An 8,129-nucleotide genomic window follows, 5' to 3' on the forward strand; every position below is an offset into this window, starting at 1 on the left:
CCTACATGTCTGCATAGGATATACATTTATTTGAAAGAAAATAGCACAAGCACACTTTTCAGTCAACAAGTCTGAAATTCAATTTCATGTCACAAAATAGAACATGTACACTTCATATACACTCTTAAAAATAAAGGTTTGGAATCTTTAGTTCCATGAACCTTTTTGGAACCTTTAATTTTAGGAGTCTATGATAAACATGCATTAACTACCAATTAGCAATACATTTGTGACAGTATTTAATAATCTTTGTTAATGTTAGTTAATAAAATACAGTTTTTCATTGTTTGTTCATGTTAGTTCACAGCGCATCAACTAATGTTAACAAATACAACTTTTGATTTTAATAATGTATTAAAAATGTTGTAGAAGTATAGTTCATTCTTAGTCCATGTTAACTGTTAACTAATGTTAAGTAATGAAACCTTATTGTAAAGTGTTACCATTTAAAAAGTGACTCTGAAAGCGAAGTTACTTGTGAGAAAAGTTCTTGCATTATTTGTTTGCTGATCTAATGCAATGAATTTCAGACATTTTCAAGTATGACATTAGTGTCCAATATTTCTTGAGGTTGAGGTCATTGTTAGTTCAATTATATTCTTAATGAAAACATAAAAAGACGAACCTGATAGAATGGTGCTGAATACAAGAAAATCTGCAGCAAGCATTCTGAGAATCACCTGATGTGTAGAAACAATGAAGATTAAATTTAGCATCTTTTTTATAGTCATTTGTCTTGACAGTTGTGAAAGTTTACAATTAAATAATTTCTAATTTAAAACACATTTTATAGTTTACCTTAAATATATTTTCATGAGACTACAGCGAGCCAGATAAGTGTGACCTTTACTTCAGTTGTGGTGAAGTCACAGTGATAAGCAGAAACCACCCAGAGCATTAATATAAGCCTGCAATGAACTACTACCACCATTAAAAATAATTTTAACACAGATGGAAGATCTCATTTGAATCATCAAATTGTGTTGCAAGCTCTGATTGAGATATTTGATAACGTCTTAAAAATGCAAAAAGCAGAAGTAAAATGTTTTTCTCATTTATTTCATTTCCTGTTTAAAGTTTCAGCCAGGACTTTATTAATTTTATGGTGTGCAGAAAGAAACAGGAAACCAGTAAGAGCTGGATGAAAAGAGTGGGATGGGATGAAAAATAAACTAATACAGAGGAATTTGTTACATTGTAGCCAAATATGTTATTGTTTCTACTGTAGATTACTAATTCATAAATTCATATTGTTGCAGTGTTGGTGATATGCCAAGTAAATGTTTTAATATTTTTGTCTAACGTAAGCTTTACCCTGATCTTGCTCTTGATGTTATAAACTGTTAAAATATAGCCTATATATAGTCAGACTAAAATACAAGTTTGAGCTGTTTTAACTGAAAGCAATTTGCACTGACATATCTTAAAATATGTCACTGCTATTGTTTTGTCTCAATATCCACACCGGTAACGTTTTTGTCTAAGGCACGTTTATAAAAGCCACTTAAATGCCCTAAAAAAGGCCTAATCCTGGCTTAATTCCTGTCTGTGAAACCGGGCTTTTGAATTATGTCAAAAAAAACCCTGGTCCTTGCAGCATTATCTCTTTTTTATCACACTTTTTTTTCTTTAGTATGGTTTGCATTGTGCGTTGATGCAACAAAGAGAATTTGATGTAGAAAAAAACAGTCCATGCTTTTAACACATTTAGATGACTACAGAAAAAAAGATTTATTCTTGTTTATTTCAAATAATGAACCTGACTGTGACTCAAAAAGACGCGCACCACCAGTATAATTTTCCCCAAAACATGCAGCCCTAATTTATACATGAATTAAACATATAATTAATGAAATAAACAGTTTTCATTTTTGAGAGTGTTAACGTTTTAAGTTTTCCATGAGACTGACAGCAGCCCAGACAAAAGTAACCAGCGTTTACTACGTGAATAAACTTTGTTACTATTGGTGTGAATATCTATCACAGAAAACAGTAGTTTCCCGATTATTTCTCACAACAAACATCTCAAAACAAACCTACACAATTGATTTGGAGTTTGATATGACAATCTTTCACTTAAATGTCTCATGCAAAAAGCAGAAGTGAAATATTTTCACTTTTTCAGCTTAATCCCGCACTAGACAAAGGAATGTTCACAGTTCACAGTTTAGTGCACATTAAGAACTAAGATAACTTTCTAAAAATATTTATACAGAAGACAAATTAACTAACTGAACTGAATAAGTTGATTTTTCAGAATCTTACTCTGAGATGAATTGATACGTCAAAGGGATAGTTCACCCAAAAATGAAAATTCTGTCAGTAATTACTCACACTCATGTTGTTCAACCTCGTAAGCCCTTTGTTCATCTTCGGAACACGAATTAAGATATTTTTGATTAAATCTGAGAGCTGGATCACTCCTCCATAGGCTTCTAAGGGATTGAAACTTGTTCCCCGAAAAGTTATTAAAGATATCGTTAAAATAGTACAAGTGACTACAGTGGCTCAATCTTAAGTTTATCAAGCGACGAGAATACCTTTTGTATGCAAAAATACAACAAAAATAACGACTTTATTTCAATTATTCATTTCCTTCTCTGTGGGCCTCTAGTCAGGCAACGTAGTGTGATAACGTAGAGCTACGTCACACGTAGGCTCACTACTGGCCGACGCTGGTCATGTGTGTGATGCGTGTGATGTACAACAACAGAAGCTTATGCTATTACACTAGTGAACTCACTCGAGGTCCACAGAGAAGGAAATGAATAGTTGAAATAAAGTCGTTATTTTTGTTGTTTTTTGCACACAAAAAGTATTCTCGTCGTTTGATAAACTTAAGATTGAGCCACGGTAGTCACTTGGACTATTTTAACGATGTCTTTAATAACTTTTCGGGCAACAAGTTTCAATCCCTTAGAAGCCTATGTAGGAGTGATAAAGCTCTCAGATTTAAGCAAAAATATCTTAATTCGTGTTCCGAAGATGAACGAAGGTCTTACGAGGTTGGAACAACATGAGGGTGAGTAATTACTGACAGAATTTTCATTTTTGGGTGAACTAACCCTTTAATACCGACAACATTATTAACTGTGTGGTTACATTTCTGAAACATGCTTTAGGCGTTTGGCCAATCACAATTCATATTGATATGCTATTTTAAAATATCATAACATATTTTTTATATCAAATTTTTGTCCAGATTTATTTTAAATTTCTGTATATATTTATTCTTAATATTTTCATTTATAGAATCTCTGCTTTGTATTATATTCACCATGCACAGGTTAGAAGAAAATTAGATAAACAAAAGCACATTTGATTGCAATCTACCTCTGTCTATTCTGGAAAACTTTTCGGCAGTTTCTCTCAGTGGCTGACTAGAAGTACACCCCAAGTGTGTCGCTGAAAATTGGCCTCAAAAGTAGAAAACTTTGCTGTGGAGCGATGCAGGAAGCTAAAAACTGTGTTAAGCAACACAAAATGTATCTGTGTCACGATCAGAAGCAGGTCCACACTGTAAAAATCTTCGTTGTGAATTTACAATAAATAATTGGATACATTTTGCATGACTTTCACAGTAAGGATTACAGCAATATAGTGTGAAATATACTCACAGCAATTTACTGTAATTTTATATATGTGATATTACAATGCAATGTTGTAAAAGCACAACTGTATACTGTAACTTCACAGCTTCAATGACAAAGCAATTACTGTGATATTACAGTACATTACTGGGGAATTACAATATTTTGCTGTACATCATTACAACAAGGCCCTGTACTTTTACAGTGTGTACTGTGAAAGTAATGTACAAGTTCACAATAATTTACTGTGAATTTACAATGTATACTGTGGAAGTTATGCTAAAATTATCCAGTAACTTACTGTAAAAGTAATGCAGATGAAGCTTCCATTTACTGTGCATTTACAAACATTGTACAATTAACCCCCTCCCCCCAACAAACAACTCTGAGGTAAAGTCAATGTTAGCCCAATGGTTATTTATTAACAAATATTTTTAATGTTCAGCAGATGAACTTCAAGAATTCAAGAAATTCAACTTTCTAGACTTTCAACTTTTTTAAGATGGCTTTTATAAAAGGGAGAGCCATCCTCTCAGTCTCAAACATCTCAAACGAGTCCACACGCAACAGCATTGTGTAAACACCTTGTGGTGCAAAGTTGTCTTGAAAAATGACAAGAAGAACAAGACTACTCAAAACTGAGCCTGACAACTACCTCTGCAAATAAAAATAAAAAATTATGTCAGAGTCTGGATCATAGCAGGCCAGAACATCACGGATCTTGGGGTTGTCCAGTGTTGCACAGTAATCCAGGATGGTCTGTCCTCGTCGACTAATTGCCTCCTGTAGCTTCAGAAGGACATCGACGTCCGTCAGGAGGCCAAAGTGTGAGAATAGGCATTTCTGAGAGAAGAGAAATGGCCATTCCTGTTTGATCTCAGACATCGCTGTAGCAGGCACTTTGTTAAGGTATTTCCGCAGGATGACGTATGTCTTTTCCATCATTTGGTTCTGCTCTCTCTGCCCCACTCATTCCTTCCACTGTGTATACAGACATACAAGTGTATTGGTAGTACCCAAGTAACAATTTGGTCTTGTAGCCGCCCAACACACAGTGTTCAGATCTTGACCAATTACTAAAGTCTAAAAAAAATTACCCAAAAAGACAGTAGATGACATGCCTGAGTAGATGTTCAGCAGATCCCTCTTCATATTCTCCAACGTTGCCTCGGTCTCCCCCTCTGGCCAATCTACTGGGCCCCACCTGACACACCTAGGAGTGGGCATCACAGGGTAACAATACTATTGGGGACGGTTATAGCGCAGAAGTTTGAGCAAGTCGTCTCATGACTGAAGGGTCAGCAGTTTGATTCCCTGTTGTGACTGTCTAACTAGACCCATCCCTCAGAAATTGTTACAGTGTAATAGTGTTGTAAACACAGGTGTATTTTATCAAACTAATTAAAGGGATATTCCACCATTTGGGGAATTAAGCTCATTTTCCACCTCCCTCGAGTAAAACAATTGATTTTTACCTTTCTCCCATTCATCTAGCAGTTCCCTGAGTCTGGCGATAACACGTATAACTCCAGCCTATCATAGATCATTGGATCGGATTAGACCATTAGCATCTCGCCCTCAAAGTGACTAAGATTTCCGGAATGTTTCCTATTTAAAAGTAGTCTCTTCTCAAGTTAGAACGTGCAATAAAACTAACGGAAAATGAAACGTGGCAATTTTCTAGGCTGATTTGACTTGGAACTATACTCTAATTCTGGCGTAATAATCAAGGAATGTTGCAAACGTACCATGGGCGCAGTGATATATAACGCTGCACCTGAAAGTAGTCTACGGGGACTATTTTCAGGTGCTGCGTGATATCACTGCACCCATAGTACGTTCGCAATGTTCCTTGATTATTACGCCAGAATGAGAGTATAGTTCCATGTCAAATCAGGTATACGTGGTATCGCCAGACTCAGGGAACGACTGGATGAACGGGAGAAAGGTAAAAATCAATTGTTTTACTCGAGGGGAGGTGGAAAATGAGCTTAATTCCTCAAATGGTGAAATATCCCTTTAAGGTCAAGGTATTTAGTGTACCACAACCATGCATGCCAGAGAGCCACTATGCACAATATCAGCGCCCTGGCTCAGCTAAATCGTAAATGGAACAAGGCCATAATCACAGTTAATTGCACCTGTGTTTACTACACTATTAACATCGAAACAGACTTGCTGTGAAATGGGTCCATGTCAAAGTGTCAATAAAGTAGACAAGAGAAAAGTATGTTTTGTCCTGTTTCAGGGTTATTCATGGTCATATACAATGCTTTCGAACAAATATTGACAGACTTTACATGTATATTGCCACATACATATTGCCACATACCCATATTGGTCAACAGGACCTCTTGCCAGTCTGGCCTTTCCTGCCATTCCCGTGTGCGGTCTTCTTTCTCTGCGGCGTTGAGCAAGAGTATTATTCCTATTTTTGTACTCCACTCTCGTTTTTACTTGTTGGAGAAGAGAGTGACATCATTCTGCAGCAGTATCACCGTGCTTGCCAATGTCGCCAAATGATTTTGGATGGCTCCTGAAAATGTGGGTGGGATAATTAGAAAACATGTCACCATTGTGGCACTTACGATAGAAGCGTACAGCTAATGTAAGAATTACTTAAAGGAAAGAACCACGCTTAAAAAAAACATCAGGCTGAACAAGACCAAAAAAAAAACATCAGGCTGAACAAGACCTTCATAAAAACATGTGAATTAGTATGGTTTTCTTGAATATACTAGCTCTGTTTAAACAAACCATGTTTACAAAGTCTTCACTTTTGCACCCTTGTTACATCATAGGTGCAGGGAATGAATCAGTGAAAGTTTCAAACAGTTGAAGGGGATGGGGCTGGGGATAAACTGACAGCTAATATTGATAACAGTCCCATCCCTACCTGACTATGTTTCTCACAACGCTGTGGCACATGGCTCTGGTTGGGTTGCGGTCGCGCTGCATCATTTGGTCCACGAGCACGACCACGAAGGCCTTTCTCTCGTCTGGCAAAGGTCTTTCTTCTTTTTCCACTCTAAGTCGAATGGCTGATGACACCTGGTCCCAGTTGAGACGAAAGTCAACATGCCATGGTACGCCAGGCTGTGAAGCACTTGACGTGCTTGGGGCAGTGCTTGGAGGGCTGGGCAACAGCTGATTTAGAGGCTGGAATGTTGTGTTTGGAGAACATGGAGTTGGGGAACTTGGAGGACTTGGATCAGGAGCAGAGACCAAATCCATATTAAGAGTAACAAGTCCTAGAAGGCACAGAAACAATTTATAAATTAAGATAGGGCAATATGTAGGGCTATGGGTCAATAGACTGTGTGCTTAACTGTAGTCCTGCTCCAGTACTTCCTGGAGGAAGCTCACACATTGGTTTCCTGTCAGCACTATTGGATGAAGCAATTCAAATTTATTCACGCGAATAACATGAATAAGGTCTACAAGATGTGCTGCACACCTGAGATTAATCACTTCATCCAATAGTATTTGACAGGTAACAAATGTGTGAGCTTGGGACTACATACAAAGTATATTGTCTACCAGTTTTGCCAATGTTCTAAGGCCCTAGTTCAGTGACATGAAAGAGTGAAAAGTGTAATGGGTGAACAAATGAATGCACCAGCCTTGATGCCCTTCATTAACTTCCGACTTTGGATAGGTTTGAGGTATTTCACCAGAACCCTCTCCTCCACCAAGGTCAGATCTTCAATAGACTCGACCCCAAGCTCATCCAGCATGGTGGTAAGAAGGTCATCAGGGAGACCAGGCAAGTATGACCACACTGCTTCCTTGACCTAATCTCATTAAGTATTGAATCATTAAACACTGTAATTTCTAATTTTTGCCATCCCTACACGGTATGCATATTTCCTACTATAGTCTGTTCAACTAACAAAGCAAAGAAAATTAAAGACAAAATCAACTTTATTCAAGGCTACCAAACAGAAAAAAAACTTTGTTTGCTATGACTACATAGCCTGCTCTACTACTCACATCTCTCCTCAAGTATTCTGTATCCTCACTTTCCTCCCTGCTCATACTGCCTCTGGGAAAGAATGTTGGAGAGCAACAAGGGACTGATCATACACATTGTATGCTGAAAGAGGATTGTAGTCCAGTAGATCTTCCTGCTTACTGCACACATAATTGTCTTGTCATAATTGTCACACCTGTGTCACATAACTTTACAAAAGTATGTTTCTCTGAGACAAAATAGACCGAATTATGAACAACAATAACTAGCATAATCTTCCCCATAAGAAGCCCTTCATCACTGTTCTCTAGTAAAATGTACATCCCCCTTCTGTAATCTGTGCCTTTGACTGTAACACAATTACAAGCCACTGCCGACTGTAACTCGAATGGACAACTGGCTACAGATGCCCTGATCCTGTCATTGTAATTGCCAACATGAAAATCAGTCCCCTTTTCTGCTTGTACAAGTGGAGGGAACAAGTTTCCTGCACTCAAGTACGCTTGTAGAAGTTGGTGCCTCTCTGCTAGAGTTTTGCCACACCTCATTTTCGCAGGGATCTTTAA

The 8,129-nt window shown here is 37.5% G+C and overlaps 1 pseudogene; it reads right to left on the reverse strand.

Annotated features, from left to right (window-relative positions):
* Positions 1-4,241: 4,241 nt before the first annotated feature.
* Positions 4,242-7,327, reverse strand: LOC143757388 (uncharacterized; annotated as a pseudogene).
* Between the last annotated feature and the right edge of the window lie 802 nt (positions 7,328-8,129).

The sequence above is a fragment of the Siphateles boraxobius genome, unplaced genomic scaffold (assembly GCF_051911475.1).
Source record: "Siphateles boraxobius isolate OS27281-9 unplaced genomic scaffold, OSU_SipBor_1 30, whole genome shotgun sequence".
Lineage (NCBI taxonomy): Eukaryota > Metazoa > Chordata > Actinopteri > Cypriniformes > Leuciscidae > Siphateles > Siphateles boraxobius.